This window comes from Pteropus medius, unplaced genomic scaffold, assembly GCF_902729225.1.
Source record: "Pteropus medius unplaced genomic scaffold, Ma_sr-lr_union100, whole genome shotgun sequence".
Classification (NCBI taxonomy): Eukaryota; Metazoa; Chordata; class Mammalia; order Chiroptera; family Pteropodidae; genus Pteropus; species Pteropus medius.
In genome coordinates this window covers 8,297,798-8,314,556 of record NW_024351730.1, presented here as the reverse complement: position 1 = coordinate 8,314,556, position 16,759 = coordinate 8,297,798, and the positions used below count along the sequence as shown (strand labels likewise).

At 38.0% G+C, this 16,759-nt stretch overlaps 1 protein-coding gene across 2 annotated transcripts in view; it reads left to right on the top strand.

Annotated features, from left to right (window-relative positions):
* Positions 1-16,759, top strand: part of SCFD2 (sec1 family domain containing 2) — a 345,681-nt gene that overhangs the window by 136,205 nt on the left and 192,717 nt on the right. The gene's annotated exons all lie outside the window — the stretch shown is intronic.

The window sequence follows — 16,759 nt, the reverse complement described above, 5'->3', positions numbered from 1 at the left end:
AAAAAAAAAAAAGATTCTATTTTCTTATTTCTGTTCTGATTGGGTGTTTTCTGCTACCTTATCTTCCAAATCGGTAATTTAGTGCTCTGCTTCTTCTAATCTACTGTTAATTTCTCCTAAGGTATGTTTCATTTTGGTTATTGTATTCTTCATTTCTGACTTTTTTTTTTTATGTTTTCTATCTCTACGTTTATGTTTTTATCTCTTAAAGTTCTCACTGAGTTCATCCACTCTTCACCTAAGTTCACTGAGTATCCTTATAACAAGAGTTTTGAACTCTGCCTCTGATAGATTGCTTGTCTCAATTTCGTTTAGTTCTTTTTCTGGAACTTTGTCCTGTTCTTTCATTTGGGACATATTTCTTTGTCTTCCCATTTTGGCTGCCTACTTGTGTTTGTTTCTATGTATTAGGTAAGGCTGCTATGTCTCTCAGTCCTAGTATAGTAGCCTTATGTAGTAGTTATCTTGCGGGGCCCAGTGGTGCAGTCTTACCTGGTCACCTGCACCAGATGCTACAAGTGTGTCCCTTTTATGGGTTATGTATGTCCTCCTTTTGTAGTTGAGCCTTGGCTGCTATTTGCTAGTCATTGAGAGGGATTACACCTTGGGCTGATTGGTTGTGATGACTGGCCATGACTAGTAGAGAAGCTATTGTTCAGGGGCTGACCCTACAGACCAAGATTTGCTTTAGCAGGATTCTGGTTCCTGCCTAGTCTTCCCTTTAGGTGTGTCATCCTCAGATGTGACCCCAGGTGGTACTCTGGATCAGACCAAACCCAGCCACTGGGTGTGCAGACAGGGGCCTTCTGAGAGAGGCCCTGCCACAGGCCAAGTTCAGTTGCAGCCTGTGCCCTTCCTGGGGCCACCTGGCATGAGCCACCAAGCAATCTAAAAATGGCTGCCACCCACACTGAGCTTGGAAGTGCCTAGAGAGGCCATGTTGCAAACTGAGACCGGTCACCACTAGTGCTATGCTTGGGGCTGCTCAGCAAGAGGTATGGGGTGTGCCAAGGCCAGACGCTACTTATTTGGGTTTTGTGAACCTTTGAGAGATTTTAGTCCCCAACATGAATCAAGAAAGGCCGTGTATATAGAAAAGCCACTCGAAGTGGTTTGGGTGAGCCCACAAACTGGGTAGAGTGGGGTCTCAGGGAATCACAAGAGTAGGGTAACCAGTATTGGCCAGAATGACAGAGACTAAGATATGGCACTCACCTAAGTCTGCATTCTGGGACAGGGGAGGGCTCCATAAAGGAGCAATGGTTCTGCCGGCACTTCTGTCTGAGAGAAAGCTGCCCCTCCAATCCTTTCCCTGAAGCCAAACAATTCAGTTTTCCCCCGTATGTCCCATACGGCTTTCAAGCTGCTGCTCCAGGGCTGGAGCTCAGAGCAAGTGAGTCTGTCAGCGAGAAAGTCCACACATGGGCCCTTTAAGTGGAACACCTCAGACTGCACCATCCCTTCGTCTCACTCAGCCATAATCTCTGCTGGTTTTCACAGCCAGAAGTTGTGGAGACTTCTCTTCGTGGCATTGGAACCTGGGGCTGGGGAGCTTGGTGCGAGTCCTGGACCACTCACTCATTAGGGAGGACCTCCACAGCCAAGATATTTATCCAAATTCTCAACTGCCACATGCAGGAGTGGGACTAGCCCCTTTCATGTCTTTACCTCACTTACCAGTCTCAAAGTGCCTCTTCTGTGTGTCCCTAGTTGTATGACTTCTGTTCAGCTAGACTTCAGGTGACTCCCAATGATAGTTATTCTGTAGTTTAGTTGTAATTTTAATGTGGTTGTAAGATGAGGCAAGCACAGCATTTACCTACTCCACCATCTTGATCCCTTTAAGGATTTTGTTTTCTATGTTTTTCCTTCTCTATTCCTTCTCACTCGTCCATTTTCCTATAAGACCAATCACATATAACAAATGATGAAAGGCATGTCCAATTTGAAAAGCATTGTTCTGAAGGACATGGGGAAGATAAACATAGCCTAGTAAGCTCTCAACTGGGGTTCGCTTGCATTCTTTTCTAAATCTAACAGAGGAAATTCTCGTCATCGATTTCAAATGAGGAAGGATTTGAGAATTTGTTTTTTAATAGGTTGTAGAAGGTAGCTCATGGTACTTTACTGTCTGCTTTAAAATGGAAAGCATATATGTGCCCTTATCCATAATAAAAGAAAGCCACATTCTACAACCAAATAAAAATCTATTGCAATGATTTGTTTATGACAACTTTCCTCTTTCGAAAAGTTCAGGTAAACACAGACCATATAAAATTATTATTACTATTTGTGGCTGCCATTTTATTTATAAAAACTTTCATCTTCATTAGCACAAGGGATAGACTTTTTTTTATTATCTTAGTAGAGGTATGTCTTTCAAACAAAACATTTTTCATAGTTGGCCAAGTACTTTTCCTAGCCTTGTAGAAAGTTAGTAAAATATGAAGTGCTTTCAATCAGAGAATTATAAAAGATGAGGAGCTAATACGAATTTCTCCTTGTATGCTTCCTTTACTCCTACACCTCTGCATTTTTTCCTCATCTCACAGCTTTCCTTCAGTAATTCATCAAATGTAGAATATGCATTTTTGCAGATTTTTGCTCCTAAGGGTACTATTACTATTCAAAAACAGTTTTCAAGATTTCAAAAATCTTTCCCTTGAGAAGTTGTTCTTTAGACCTTGAGCATCCCTATTGGTTTGGCAATGACAAGGAGTTGGTGTGTAACTGGAAGAGTGATCCTAAAAGTTCATCATCAATCTTCATGTTACCCACACTTGAATGAAAACCTTAGCTCATTATAGTAAGTGACAGTGTATAAAACCATGGCTGCAGAATCCAGCCACTCTGCTGAAGGACTTCAGGAGGTAGGGGAAAATTAATTTCAGAAAGGATTCTGCCTCATTTTTTGGTACTAATGTATGAATTCTAAGTTATTGCAGCATTCCAGTATTAGACTTTTCATTAAGGAATATACCTTCATTTTGGATTTCATATTTCTTGTTTCAGGGCTGCCAAAACAAAACAAAACAAAACAAAACATTAAGCAGCTTTAGAGACTTGTTTTCTATTATGGTTTGCAACACTGTTTGGTATAATAAGGTCTATTTTTCCTCTAGATTTCTAAGGTTTCTGCTGGAAACTCTGATGAAGAACATATGTCTGCCCTAAATCACTCCCATGAGAAATGTTGGATCTGTTACATTTAGTTTTACTGTCCAACATATTAAAATAGTTAACCACAGCACATATTACGAAACAGCTGTATCAAGTGAAGTTTAAAATGTTTACTTCATATTTAAAATATATTACAAGCTGTGGAGAAAGACATTTAGAGCTGCCAATTTCGGTAGCTAACTAGTTAAGTAATTTTGCTAATATATTAAGGGATCATTACAAATAACTTTCTCACGTACTTAATTTTTTTTTTTGTGCCGTATCATAATAATGACCATTCTTAACTAAGATACTGGAATGGATCTTCTTGCATTGATATTTATATGTGAACAAATGCATGAGATATACTGTTCATCACTAATTTTTGTGTCTGCACATGATACCAATAGTCATAAGTGTGTATGTGACAGAGAGAGATTGATTATTGCTGATTCTTATTAACTTCACATTCGATGTGGTATAAATTTATCAATCATGAAAGAGAAGAAATAGAATACAATGGTAGTTGTCTTGAACACATAACTATGGGATGATATGGTTGAAAGAGCACAGTAAGGAAGGGGCCTAATATTTATTCCTATATATGCCTGTAGGTGTGTAACCTGAAAGTAAGTCATTTAGCTTACTTCAGCCCTAGGATCCTCATATAAAATGAGAGTCTTATTGGGCGAATCTAAAGTCTTTTCTTTCTTTCCTAAGCTATGGTTCTAGTTTCATATGCTTTTTTTTTTTATCTGAATCAGTATATTCCTTTCCATACAGCTAAATCAGCTCCTCTGCAATACCATTCTGTCTTTTGCAGGATACCACTATCATCTCAGGAGGAAAGCAGTGGAGTCATTGACTCAACTTTGCTCCCTATAGCAGTGAGCCACTCCCTGCTGACCATCTCTGTTTCCTTGGAGATGTTGTTGACATCTCTCCAAAGATGCTTCCTTATCCTCAGTTACACACTGACTGGCCCATGGACTTCTCGCTAACATCCCTGACTGCACACCTGCCCACCTATTTATCCTGCCTACTGATGCCAGCCTAACATTCTTAAATTTAATTTTATATTTTAATACCTTTACTTTAAGATTTTTCCTCCACTATTACATACCTTCTCATTGTAGAACATTTGGAAACATAAAGAACAATGTAGAGGTCACATGTAAATTTCATTTTATTGAGTACCTATGAAAAACAGATATTTGCTATTTGTATTTCATCTTTTGTAAATTGCGTGGTCTTTTCCTTCATGGTCTTTTCCTTTTTTTCTACTGGATTATTCATTTTATTCTTAATAATTTAAAATCAGAACACTTTGATTATTAAAGTTATTAATACTTAGTGAAATATTTTGCTAATATGTTTTCCCAGTTGGTATTTGCCTTTCATATTTGTTCATATGGGAAGTCCAGAGACAGAGCTCTATTTAGGAGAGTTGGAGCAGGGGCTCCAAGAGTGCAATCAGGACTCTGCATCGTCTAAGCTTTTCTTCCTTTTAAGTATTTCCTCATTTTTTCCTATCACAACTGCCTCTGTGTGACCTCTCCTCTCTCCCAGCCATTCCTGGCTTATATCATTCCAAAATAGCAACCCAGGAAAAAAAGAGAGCTTTTTTCTTCCAGGGGTTGTAGATCAATCCTAGGAAAGGAAGCTGACTGACTTTCAGTCACTATTGTCAGGGGAATGGGATTCCCTTTGACCAAGATAGGTCTTGAGCCTCGAACTGTGTTATGGGGCTGCAGGAGGGAAGAAGGGGGTGAGAGGGGGGAGATTTACAGCAATGGGCAGTGGGCTGAGATTGACAGTCCATTGTTGCCACTTAGAATAGGGTTGGAGTAATTCTGCAAATGAAGAGATACTGATATACAAAAGCTAGATAGATATGTCCACCATGAGAACATTCACTAATCAATTTTATATCTTCGTATTTTAAAAATACATATTTTCTTCCCTCTCTTGAATTTAATATTTTACTCGTAAATGGATGAAGATGTCATTGACGCCCAAATAATTGTTTCAAGAGTAGGTGTTTGTACGCCTGAAAATAATTGTCTGGTATTTTCACCAGTGTCTGAGAAAACAGCATCAGAGCAACTGTCAACTAAAGTAATTCTTAGAACTAAAGCTACTTTCACCATGTGAATGCCCCTCAACACTCAAGTAGCAGTAATTATGTCTGTCATGCGTAGCTGTGAAATTACATATATTTCTTTGAATATAAATTTTAGAAGGGCAGGGATTCTCATTTGGATAAATTTTAAAGCTTCATTCAGGTTTACATGTTTCTTAAAATATTTATCGTCGAATTTTTTCTCTGATTACAGAAATCATACGCATCCATTGTAGAATATGTGAAAGATCTTTTGCTCTTTAAAAAAACATAGAATAAAATAAAAAATTACCTACAAACCCCATTACACAGAGAAAACTACTGTTATTGTTTTGATGTGTATTTGATAAGTAGAAATTCAGATCCCATATATGCTTTCCAAGTGAAGGTTTCAGGTAGGATTTTGTTTTAAATGTGTTTTGCAGTTTGTCTACTAAGTTCACAATGCCTGGAATAAAGAAGGCACAAGTATATTGTCAAAATAAGGTTTTTAAAACTAACATTGGAAAGGAAGTTGTTGAAAATGTTGGTGCTGAATCTGTGCCCTGAGTTCTAGGAGGCATTATCCGTCAAAAGTAAAATTATCCTTAATCAGAATATAAAGGAGGACTCTCTAAGCCTAAAAGGAGGATCATTAGGACCTAGGAAGAAAAACAGTTCTGTTTTCTTCTGCTGCGGTTCAACCTAAAATTGCAGCAGAAGAAAACTAAAGAGAGACACGAAGGGCTCTAGGCTTTGACATATTATTATGTGAGAATAGAAGGTTTAACATTTAAAAAGCCAGAAGGAGAACATATGTGTACAGCCATAGTGATATTGGTATGTATTTTAAAATTTAGTTTTAAATGTAACCAAGAGTGTAATTCCCATAGAAGACTGACTTTTTCTGCTTTCATGTGTTGCCTGTTTATTTTGTCCTTAGCACCTGGACTGAATTGGTCCCAAACGGAATTGTAATTTTCACTGGAGTGTTTATAAAATAAAGCCCTTTCTTTTTTTCTTTCACTTTAAACATAAGACGTATGCCTGCACCTCTTCGTCAGACTCTTGAGTTGTTGCCAACTTGACAGAGAACCATCTGGAACAGGAAACTGATATGGTGTAGTGTTCATTAACAATTTACATTTTCCAACATGCAAAATGGTTAGAGTTTTAATTTTAGAAGCTGTGGTTTTTGTCCAAATTATACTCTAAAATAATTGTACTCTTTATTTCCTTATTTGTGTTGTGGTAGTTAGGAAAAACAAATCTATTTTTTTTCCCCCATACAGTGATATAGGATTTGGAGTTTCTTTTCTGTACAAATCACCACCTTGCAAAGAATTCAATCTAGGGCCAAGAAAGTTTTCTTCCTAGTTAAAATGTGATTGGATACTTCCTAACTGGGAACACACACCCTTTCTGTCAAAGTATAGGAATGATGCACGGAGTAAACAGTAACACTTTAGTTATAGTTCACAGTTTGGGTCATTTCTTTGATGTAAGAAGTAAAGCATATGTTTTCATCTATGTAAAAAACTTAGAATACTTTAAATTTTGTTCTCAGAAACAGATTGCAAGGTACCAATTAATTCTGTAATCGTATCTTTATTATCATTTTAAAACTTTATTTTTCATACCACCTACTTCCCTCCTAATCTCACACTTCTATAAGAAAACTGGTCACCTTGGGAGTTTGCATACCATATTCTTGATTATTTCAAGTCGTTCTCCTTGAAAACACAGAAGCCCAGACAAAATGACATCATCTGAGATGAGTTCAGCCTTTTATTTTAGAAATGGATATTTAATGGCTTTTGACTTTAGAGTGATTATAGCATTTCAGAGCAGCAGGCCTTCCAGATATTAGAATGGAAGTGTTGAAGCTGTTGCATAGCAGAGCAGCTATACACAGAGTTTAGAAGAGAACAAAAAGCACTAGGGTATATTTATTGGAACATTTTGGTATGGTCTGCGCAAATAAAAATCAAAATATAAAATCCCTAATTACTTCCTTATTGTTATTATCTTTGTAGTTGTCTCTTGAGCCAATTTATGCTTGCATTTATTTTAAATTCAGATTCAATATGTGAAAAATCAGAGAAAAAATTCTGGGAACATACATCTATTGGGTTTTTTTTTTTAAGGACATGGCTCTTGTTTTGCAATTTGGCAGTGAAAACAATTAGTATTTTGCTTAAAATAATAGAATAGCGAAAAAGGACATGATCGGGCTGAAAAAAATCTGGGTCAGTACTCTCCAGGGTAGGGAGGAGCTAGAAATGGTTGCCAAATCGTGCTACACCCACGATGTCCTCTGTGTCTGGACAAAAGCAACACGCCCTCTGCACTGGACTTTGCAGAGCAGTAGAATGTTATTTGTCTATGATTACTTCCTCACTCTAGGGGCCTTTTTATCTATCTATCTATCTATCCTATCTATCTATCTATCTATCTATCTATCTATCTATCTATCTATCTTTAATTAAATTTATTGGAGTGACGATGGTTAATAAAATTATGGGTTTCAAGCATACAATTCTGTAATATGTCATCTGTATATTACATTGTATGTTCACCACCCAAAGTTAAATCTCCTTCTGTCATCATGTATTTGACCCCTTTACCCTTTTCTTCCTTCTTCCCTTTTGCCTTTTCCTGTGATAACCACTAAAATGTTGTCTGTGTTTATGAGTTTCTGTTTATTTGTTTATATTGTTCATTTCTTGTTTTCAGTTTTATACCCCACATACGAATGAAGATGTGGTACATATATATACAATGGAATATTACTCAACCATAAGAAAAGATGAAATATTGTCATTTGCAACAACATAAATGGATCTTGAGAATATCATGCAAAGCAAAATAAGTCAGATGGAAAAAGTAAAAAAGGGTTTTTTATTCTTTCATACCTTTTGTTCCAGTCACAGGTTTTTCAATTCCTTAAATACCTTACACTCCTGCTAGACTTGAGATCTTTGTACAAGCAGTTCTTCCCAACTAACTCCCACCCCAGCCCAGTAACCTTTTCAGAACTCAGTTTAGGCCACGTGTCTTGGGGTCAGCCTCCTCTGACTCTCTATGCTAGCTCAGCGCCCCCGACCTGATCATGTGTCTAAAGTGAACAGTTTAGTATATATTTGTGTCATAATTTGATTAGTGTCTGCCTTCACTCCCAGACCATAAATTCCCATTAGTTTTGTTCACCATTGTATCTCAAACACTGATTGTGCTTGAGGGTGCATGGAAGGCTCTTGATAAGTATTTATTGAATGTTTGAGGGAATTAGAAAGAAGCTCTGACTCAGCTTCAGTGTTTCATCTGGCCCTGGAACATGGCAAATATGTTGCAGCTTTACCAGAGGAACTTTTTGTTGCCTAAAATGAATGAGAAAATTAGAAAATGCTTGTGAAGGAGAGTGAGAATGAGAAAGGCTTTAAATCCAGATAAATGATATATTTAAGAACCCTTCTGTTTTTCTCCTCTGGGTTTAAATAATTTTATTTTCATCTCTATAATAAAGTATTTTCCAATCTTGCTGTATTTTAATACCATTTCCTATGCCTAAAATACATCTCCTGCTTCCTCTTCTTACCTGTAAAACTCCCATCTATTCATTAATATGTAACTCAATTGTCACTGCCTTTTCATATTTCCTCTCTAATCATCCCAGCCCAAAGTGACCCCTGTGCCTCAGTATTGACTTGTGACAATCCTAGGGCACCTGTATAGTATTTGTTACCTCATTTGCTTGACACACATGTGTGTTCTAACTACCTGGTGATCTTGGGTAAGTACTTAATCTCTCTTTACCTTCACTACTTCATCTTTAAAATGGGGATGCAATAGTACCTATCTCATGGAATTGCTGTATGTAGCACTTAGCTGTATATAGCTACTACTGTTATCCCTTCTATTACATGAATCTCCTTGAGGGCAACAATGATATATTATTCACCTTTGCATTTCTAGCTCCCATTTTAAAATTGTGGTGCTGAATGAAAAAGGGATAAATATTGGGCTTTGACATTTTCATGATGCTTTTCACTTTTCTCTATTTCTAGTCTTGATTCAACTGAATACGGACTCGACTGATAGCTCACCCTTTGGGGTCCAGAACTGGTTCTGAGATGTTTGGGTGGTGAGAGTAGGTTTTGGTAATGATTACTATTTTCTATAAAATTTTCTTGCTTTATAAAACTGTGTGCTGTATTGCAGAAAACTTTTTTCTTCTGTTTCTGATGAGCCAAATACTATAAACAATATATCATCTTCTTGGCAGTAAATCTTGATGATCTTTCCCAAAGCCACTTAATAAATAAATCTGGGAATTGACTCTCTCATTTTTCTTTCACACATACATATTTGGAAGAGAATTTTTTTTAACTCCATAAGAAAAGGACATTTAAGCTATGCATAGTTGAGACTAAGTTACTTAAACTTCTTTTCTTTGAAGAAAATCTTATAGGTTGAGTCATAATCACCTGACCCTCAGCTTTCATTGATCTAACTATGCAGAGTTGGGTTTATCAGACAACAATACATTTGCCTATATGAGAAGAAGAGCACTGATAGAGTTTGTCTCTCTCTTTCTCAAATACTTGATATTCCTAACACACCAACAAACACTAATAGGAATTAATATTAATTACACATCAAAAATATCTAGCCATAGTACCAAAACTATCCTATGGGATGATCTAGTTCATTTGGCTTATAGTCTAAATTATACAGTAAGATATTGGGCCCGCTAACAGGACAAAACCTTACCCAGCAAGATTCTATTCCAATAAGCTCATCACTGGGGCACACAGAGACTTTGGTCTCCTACTCTCCAAGATGGGAATTCTTAAATTGTTGTTACCACGGACTTGCCTGTGAATATCCATTTGAATTCTTTTCTAGAGTGGTTTCCAAACACTATTCTGCAAAACAGCTGTATTAGAATCACATGAAAGAGTTATTCAACATAGATTTGCATGTTCTACCTGAGATCTACTGAATCAGAAAGTTGAAGGGTTAGTTCTGGGGATCCATATGGAACTGGAGCAGTGTATTCTATCTGGAGACTCCTTGATCAGGTATAGGAAGGGCCTTTCCTTCAAGACCTCACCCTACTTGAGGTATCTAGGACCTCACGCCCTCTTCTGGAACACTTAAACAAGATCCTAGGTGATTGAATGGGGTGGGAGTTGTCCACTTGGAGTGAATCATTTGGCAGAGTCTTGGGTATCAACAAGCATCACTTCGTACAGGCACTCAACTGGAGACTTGCTGGTCATATTTGTCAGTGCCCATCACATAGCTGTTACGTGAAGGATCTAGAATTCAAACCTAGGCCCATATGGGGCCAAAGCTGGAGTTCTTCATCTCTGCGCTATGTTGCCTACTGAGCTGTTACAGCCACTTCTTCCCGTCTCTTTATTTTGTTTATTTCTCATTGTTTATTGTGACATAGCTGTTCCATTTAATGACTGAAGTTCTTTCCAGGACGGGGTTTGTACTGGGACTCTTCCTTCTCTTTCACGGTGCCTGAGCTAGAGCTTGTCAGCATGTCACACTTCAGAAGTCAGGGTCCAGGATATTTTTCCCCTTAGATTATTTTAATTTGGCACCAAAGTGAGTGAGTCTTGGGACGTTATTCCTTTGATGATCCCATTAAGTCAGGGCCTGGTTTAAATAGATAATATGATGTGATGATGACAGCTGAAATATTAAAACCACAATACATTTTACATTTTGGAAAAGAAGAGAAGAAAAATGAGAGCAATCTTAGTAGCTGCTTATATTTGTATTCTTGATTAATGTCTCTTTAAAAAAAAAAAATCAAATTGCTAATGCATCTCTAATCACTGCACCAGTCATAACCAATTAGTTCTGTTTATTTAATATGAAACAATACGCAGGCAGGGCTGGCTGGAATGTCACTTTCTTCCATAAAGGGAGTCAAGATTACAGGCCTTGTTGCTTCTCCCCATACCTTGTCTTTGCAGGACACCTTTCTGATTGTGACCAGGTCACAGCACAGCACTCAGTCAGCTCTGCCATTAATTCACAGTTGGTTCTTTTGTGGACTTAGAAGGGACCCAAAGGAATTGCCCATAACAGCATTCTCCCAGGTCAGGCTGCCTCTTTCCTACAACACTTCAGAAGCAAATTGGATTGCAGACTCATAACCAGCAAGCCTTAGCTCTTCTGTGGCCCTGTTTTGTTTGGCCTACTCAGTGTTTCTGAAAACTTTCAATTGAAAGCCAAACCAGAAAGAGCTGGATTTTTTGGGGGGTGAGGGGGATGAGGTGAGGGTGAGGGGAGTTTTCCTTCTTGAAAAATGTAAAGAATTGATGGAACTGCATCATGGCTGCCCTTTAGAAGGGGACCGGGCTCTCCAGTTGGCCCCCATTCTGTCCCTTGCTTCATTCTCTTGTATTACCTAGGGCCCTAAGATGCAGGGCAGCTATGGCCTCTGCTTTACCATCACTGCTGTGTTCTCCCTCCACCTCTCTGTTAGTGGAATGAAAGGACAGAACAAGCAGCAGTTCTTATCAATTTGGAAATGGTTCATTTATCATTGCAACAAGTTTTTGTAAACAGGAACTTGAGATCCACAACTTTATGGGTGTCTTTAGAGGCCAAGAAATGTATCAGGTACAGGCTGCGGCATGTAGTAGCCACTTGGCAAACATCTGCTAAATGATTGAATCTGCAACTGGAAGTCCTAGGTGCTTGGAGCCATTTGTTTGGCTGGAAGAAGAAACATCATTGGGCAGTTTGGTAATATTAATGGTATTCTTTAAATACATGCAGAACTTGGATGATGGAAAACTTTTAGAAAATTTTCAGTTTCCATAAAATATAGGACTTTATTTTTATTTTGTGATGGGATACCTTGACTACTTTATACCAAAGCCCTTTGGGGAACATTAAACTTTAGTGACCTTACAAATTTTCAATAATTATTTTGTCCTCATTCAAACAAAAAGTCCTTTGGGGTTCAGTTGGGTCTGACAGTCTGTCTAACCTGATTCTGTCTGTTTCTCCCAGTGCGGGTTATGAAATAGGGGCTGCATGCATCCCATGTCTCTGTCACCTCTGATTCTCTGTGCCCCAGAGACTGTTGGTGTTAACCACGAAACTTGTTTTATTAATAACACCTTGCTTCTGTCCCACCAGGCCAAATACAAGACCTATCACTGTGGTTTAAGAATAGAGTTTCATAGATTGCCTGATTTGGAATCCTAGTTCTGCTACTTATATGGCCCTGCAAGTTATGTATCATTTCCGTATCTTAATTTTCTCGTATGCAAAATGGGTATTTTAGTAGCACCTACATGATAGCACTGTTAGAATAGTGACTAGCGTATTGTGAGTGCTCAGTCAATGACAGCTATTGTTTTGGTGATGGTAGTGACAGCAGTAGTAATATCTGTCTTAAATTATAAGAAAGTAGCCATTAAGAACTTTTTTGTGGTTTAGTCATAAATGCATTCAATACTTTGAGAAATACAAAGTCCTATGTCTCTATACGGTAAAAATGTTGGATCTTTTCCCCCTTAATGTGTGATCAAGCTTGATTTGCTAAAACAAGAACCTTTCAGTTACACATACAGGGGGCCCATTGCTTTCCTGGTTGAAAGGTAGATGAGGCCTGTGTGAGGGAAGATAATTATACTATTCTCACCCCTGATGACTGAAGGAAAACAAGACGGGTTTCTGCATGAGCTCCTTGTAGTAAAGGCCAGCTTTGGAATGTGGTGTGATGTCACTGCCGACTGGCCCTAGGGGTCTGGGTTTCATCTGTGTTGTTGGAATACCTCAATTTATCTGTTTTCCACAGAGGATTACAGCAACTCTTTAGGGGGTTGGAAAATTCTGAAATGAAAGCATACTTCAGTGGTAAGGCATGCCTGTCCCAAACACTGGCAGTCCTCACAAAGTTAACAGTGTATGTTAACCTGAAGAAACTATTTTTTTTTGTTGTTAGCCATCAAACCACAGGATTTTTTTTAACTACCTTTATTACCATCTCTCCCTCAAGTCTACCCTCTTAGTTACTTTGGACATAAACTCAGTTTCAGGGGGCAACATTAAGTAAATGCTTGTGTTGGACCTTTTCTTTTCAGTTAAAGATTCTTTTCAGGTCTACACCAGAAGAAAGTGAATTCTGTCAATTAGAGTTGGTTCTCAAAGTGGCTTTTGAACACCATGTGATATGGATACCATTGAAAAAAAAGCCTTCCATCAGGAAGAGAAAATGCACTGCAGATTATAAGAGGAAATAAATGTAGTGTGATGGTTAAAAGAAAGCCGAGGTAGGTATGGAAAGAAGTCTTTGAGAGTCATAATTGAATGTATTCCTGCAACTATGTGTGTGATCCTGACTCTTTCTTAGCTGTTAGTTTCTTCCTCTGTTAAGGGGAATCACAGGTACCATCCTCATGTAATACCAGTTGGATGAAGGATTGGCCTGCCCATAGAAAGCACGCAGTAAATAGTATGTTATTATTACTGTTACTAGTATCATGCCTTCCTCTAACTGAACATACAAGAAAATTCTACTTATTCAAATTATGAGAGCTCATATCTTCAGAGCATTTTCCAGATACCTTTTTTTCTGATGAACATATTTGAATTAGCTCTCTGTGATCATATCTCATTTCAGATTTTATTGATCATTAAACTTCTTGATCTAATCAATAACTACTTGTAGATGAAGAAACAGTCACCAACAAGGCCAATGTAATTTACTTTTAACTCCTGGTGTACCGTGAGCTGCTTGAGCCAGTCATTTCATTAGTCATCACTTGTTTACTGAGTGCCAAGTATGGGCCAGAAGTAGGTTCTGGGGATACAGTGAACAAGAGAAAGCCCTTACTCTGAAAGAACTTGTATTTAAGTGGCAGTATTACTTCTTACTCATATTTCTGTCTCACTCATACTGCATACAGTAAGGACTCAATAAATGTGGGGTTGTTTGGTAAATTGAGTGCAACTTACTGAAATGAAAGTCCAATGTGCCCTTTCTGGAAATTTTTCTTTAAAGAAAAAAAACCCTAAGATTTTCCATGAAAGAACCACCTCATCTTTATGTTTTATTTATTAAAAAATCTCTATTAGTCTGGTTGAATGGAAAAATAGATCTAGCTGATTACTGTCTTCTTGCTGTTTGAAGAAGCCCTTCACTCTGATTACATTTATATAAAATTACCTGTTTTTGTAAGTGTAAAGAAATATGCAAAAGGTTTAACAGAAATACAAACTAAAACTGGCAGACTTGCTCTTAAACGTTACCAGACTTTGAAAAGCTTGACCATAGCTCTTTCTCTAATGTACACAAAACTTCTAGTCTGCCTGCATACCAGCCGCTTCCCCTTCTATACCTGCAAATAAAGAAGAAAGACAGCAGGCGGTGGGGGTGGGGAGTTGGCAGCAGGGGGCGGCCTATTAGGTGCTTGACCTTGTATGCTTTACCTTTTTTAAAAATCTCCTCTTACCTCTGAGATAGATGCTATTCTCCTCCACCTCTCTAATACAACCGAAGAACCTGAGGCTCAGAGGTTAAGAAACTCCCAAGGACACGCAGTTGGGAGGTAGCAGAGGCAGGATTTGGGCCCAGGCTTGTCTAAGTAAAGGCTCTGTTTATAGGGACAAGACCGTGCCCCTCCCCTACCTGATGGATATTCTTAAGTAAGTCTTACAGGAATCAAGACTCTATTCCTCAAAGCTGCGGTGGAATGAGTAAAACAGATCACAAGAAGTGGTCATTTGAAGTGTGTTCTTATGTTCAGCTCATCTCAGGCTGAGACATATGAACTCAAGAGGCCTGAAATTCTCTCAAGGTTCCATGGTTTCAGTTCCAAAGCAGATTTCGAGTTACACACAGTTCCACTAACATGTAGGGAAAAACAAAACAAAACAAAAAAAAACAAAACACCTTTTCTTGGTCTATTTTTCAGGGTCTATTAAGATAAAATGCAGAAATTTTATCTAGGTGCGGTTAGAATTAATGCACAATTGGTTTTCTTTCTCCAATAGCATCTTCAACTTTTATCCCACATAGAATCCAAGATTTCTTCGCCAAGGTGGTGACACCTAGAGTCACTATGGTTGCTTGAAAATTGGAGCTTCTGGGATATGTTAACACCTTTTTGCCTTCTACCATTTCCCTCAAAACCCCCAAATATTGTCTGAGTCTGTTGTTTGTTGAGAAGTATATGGCCCAGGATTCTCTCAGTTCTCAAATATGGAAGAAAATCCAACTGAATTAAGCAAAAAAAAAAAAAAAAAGGAGCTTATTGTTTCACATAAACTAATAGCCCAAAGCCAGCCAGCTTCAGGCACAGCTGGACCCAGAAGCTCAAACAATATTATCAGGACTCCATCTTCCTCTACCACTGCCAGTGTTCTTCTCCTTAAACCTGACAATTCCAGGCTTATATCCTGCATAATTGTTAGTTGTTCACCAACTATTTCTAACTTTCCTCCTTCTGAGTACATGGTACTTTGTGCTCCTCTATCCTCTGAAGTTAGATATGGTGATATGATTTGCTTTGACCAATAAAATGTGAACAGAAGAAGCATGTGTCATGTGTGGATAGAAGCTTTTATGAGCCAGTGCATTATTCACTGTGTCCTCTTCTCTCTACCATGGTAATCTGTAAAGCACATATCAAGATGGAGCCTTCACCAATTTAAGTCCCTGAGCAACTTCAATGGGCAGAGAGTCCCATGATGGACATGTAGTATGAGGGAGAACTTTTGTTGCCTTAACTCACTGAGGTTTTGGCATTTTACTATAACATAATCTAGCCTATCCTGACTAATATACATCCTCCAGGTTTATGTGCAAGGGAAAACAAAAGATATTTCTATATTTGTTTCTCAAATAAGAATATTTACTCTGAATAGCTATGTTTAGATGATGTACCCATATCTGAGCCAATCCTGTGTCCTAGGAATGCAGTACTCTGATTGGCCAGGACAAAGTCACATCTTTACCCTTGAAACAGAGGAGAAATCAGCCCACCTCCTGCTCATGGACAGAGTGAAAGAAATAAAAAAATAAAAAAGAAAAAAGGAAGGTTAATGCTTGGCAGACTAAATTCAACATGTCCTCTGAAAGAAGTAATAAAGATTGCTGCAGCACTTTTTCTTTTACTCTGAAGCAAGAATCCCATTGTCAGATCTTTTAGAAAACTAGTGTCTGTATAAACCTGCTGAAAAGAATTTTATGGACTTCTTTAGTCCCATACTATAAATACATGTCAGGAAAAATTGTGGATTAGCAAGTTCAAAGTGAAAAGAAACTGTCGGCCTCATATCCAGGTGTCAGTAATAAAATAAAAGATTAAAATATTAATGTAACTGCCCTTCCTTTTCTCAAGTTCCTTCCATAGTATCCTGCAACTTTAACATTTGTCCAGCTTTAGTAAAGGTACTGCCAATGAGAGTATATGTCTGCTCTCTCTTTGGTTTTTTACAGATTGGTAATCTCTCTAC